Consider the following 2,231-nt stretch of genomic DNA (forward strand, 5'->3'; position numbering starts at 1 on the left):
TACAGAAAACTGAACTTACTGAACGACATGTTGAATAAATGAATGTTCTACAACCCTTTCTCGAAACTAATATATTTTCACACACCAATAATCGCTTATAAATACAACATATTCGTACACGTCGTAGGAAAGTATTCAAATTATTTTCAAATATCAATTGACAATGCTCTGTCAAATTCTAAACAGCGCTACCTACAGTGGGAAAAACGAAATTGATCCCATATCCCCACGAAATTAAAAACAAAATCGAATCAGTGAATACACCAGAGTTTTAGACATCTTAGATATATGGATACTCTCTACGCCAATGCGCGCTAGTGTGACGTCATTGGACGCAGCCGAGTAGTTCCGATCTCCACTTGCGCCTCCTTTCCTTTCTCCTTGGGAGGAGCGACTAGAAAGAGCATTGAAATCTAACGTTGCCATGCCGTGCAAAATGTAAATTCACGAATGACATATGTCAAAAGATATTGGCGCTGCATTCGCCATAATCAGCTGTTTCCCAAACAAAAGATTAGTGGTTTTTGTTTATCAAAATAAAACCAATTCATCAACTGAAAGCTCTTTCGTGAATTCTTGGCTGTGTTTTAAGTAGTATTAATTATTTTGAGGAGTAAAAGATTAAGGTTAGTAACTGTTTTTAAAAATTTTTCAGATCATCTGGCAAAATGTTCTTCAAATTGTCAGAAATTTTCAAATATTCACATGCAACACCCGATAGTAGATGTATTCTATAGGGTGAGCAAGTGTTATATGCCAACCATCTGATTTTATGTAGAAAGAAAGCAGTTACAAAGGATACAATAAACATTGCGGGACTCTATCAACAAACATCGGCTCTGCAAGGACAACCCCATCAAATTGAGGGAACGTTATCTATAGTTGATGATGGGAAGATTGGAAAGATCAAATAGACATACAAAGCAGGTTTGTCTGGAATGTGCAAACATATTTCAGCACTGCTCCTGTACTGTACGAGGTTGTATTTACTACAAAACAAAGGAGGCAAATTATTGTGCCCTTGCAATTTAACTGATTCTGAAGTTAAATTTAGTTTTCTCTATGCTGTTTGTTTATTTCTATTTTAAGATGGATATTAAGTCTATCAAGATTCTTTTATTCACTGATGTTGAATAGTTCTGGAAAAAATTAGGAAAAGAAGGCTGAAAGTAAAAATATTTCAAAATTTTATGGGAAAAACATATTTTGATAATTTTTTTTGTAAAAACTATGAGTATTCTAGTTTTAGGGAATATGCTGGGCAGCAGTACTACTTAAGTTGCAGATACAAAAAAATAACAAAAATATTTGAAAAATTGTGGCTGTTGTAACTTAAAATATTATGGAGGGTGTTCATTTTCGAAGAATTTCATAAGTTATTTTGTAATGAAATGAAAAATTGAGCTGGATTTTTTTCTTATTTTTCCTGGAGTAGTTGTGACCATGTCCACCGTACGGCGCTGGCTTATCGTTGAATTTTGGGACAAGTTGTATATATTATAATGTTCATGTAATTCAGTTGTAATAAATTTTCTCAAAAAGGTGCAGTGTTTTATTGAAAAGGTGTATTCACTATACATATAAATGGGAACTGTATAAAGATATTAATAGTATCAAAATATAACTAGTGAGAAAATAAACAGCATGAATTTAAAAATATTTCAAGTACATGTCAGCTCTTAATTAATAATAACGTCCAAGCATTTTTGTCGTATCCTAAGTCATTTATGTGAAGCTCCTGGTGCTGAAATAGAGAAATTCCTTCAGGAATACGAAAAAACTAACACTGTCTCTGTTTCTTCGGCCTCCACATCCAACAACATAACAAGAGAATGGCACTTCCTGCTAAAATATAGTGCGACTACTGCGACTTGCCCAAGTTACTGAATACTTTCATTACGATTAGCAACGTAAATCTAACACTGTTAGCGAAAGAATCACTAGGAATAACACCACTAACTTTAAAACAGAAATAACGCTATTGCAATGTACTTATATAATAAATAAAAGTAAAAAAATATTCAAAATTATGTGTTATGTTTACATAGTTTGACGTCTATCCATTGAACTCTATGGGAACTGGAATGGCTTCGTAGGTAGCAAAATTCGTCGAAAATTGTGACCGAGAGAGAGGGAAGAAGTAGAGCAACCTTTCTCTCTCTAGCGTGTTTTTGTTTACACTATTATAACCTAAATTTAAATGTCATTTTCGTAGATAAATTTTAAATCAC

General features: G+C 33.3%; 1 long non-coding RNA gene across 1 annotated transcript; it reads left to right on the plus strand.

The window, feature by feature from the left end:
- The first annotated feature begins 349 nt into the window (after nt 1-349).
- On the plus strand, nt 350-1,409 carry LOC123312869. Its single transcript, XR_006537699.1, has 2 exons — nt 350-626; nt 779-1,409. It is a non-coding gene; the product is annotated as an uncharacterized LOC123312869 (long non-coding RNA).
- The last annotated feature ends 822 nt before the right edge of the window (nt 1,410-2,231 follow it).

This window comes from Coccinella septempunctata, chromosome 5 (assembly GCF_907165205.1).
Source record: "Coccinella septempunctata chromosome 5, icCocSept1.1, whole genome shotgun sequence".
NCBI lineage: Eukaryota > Metazoa > Arthropoda > Insecta > Coleoptera > Coccinellidae > Coccinella > Coccinella septempunctata.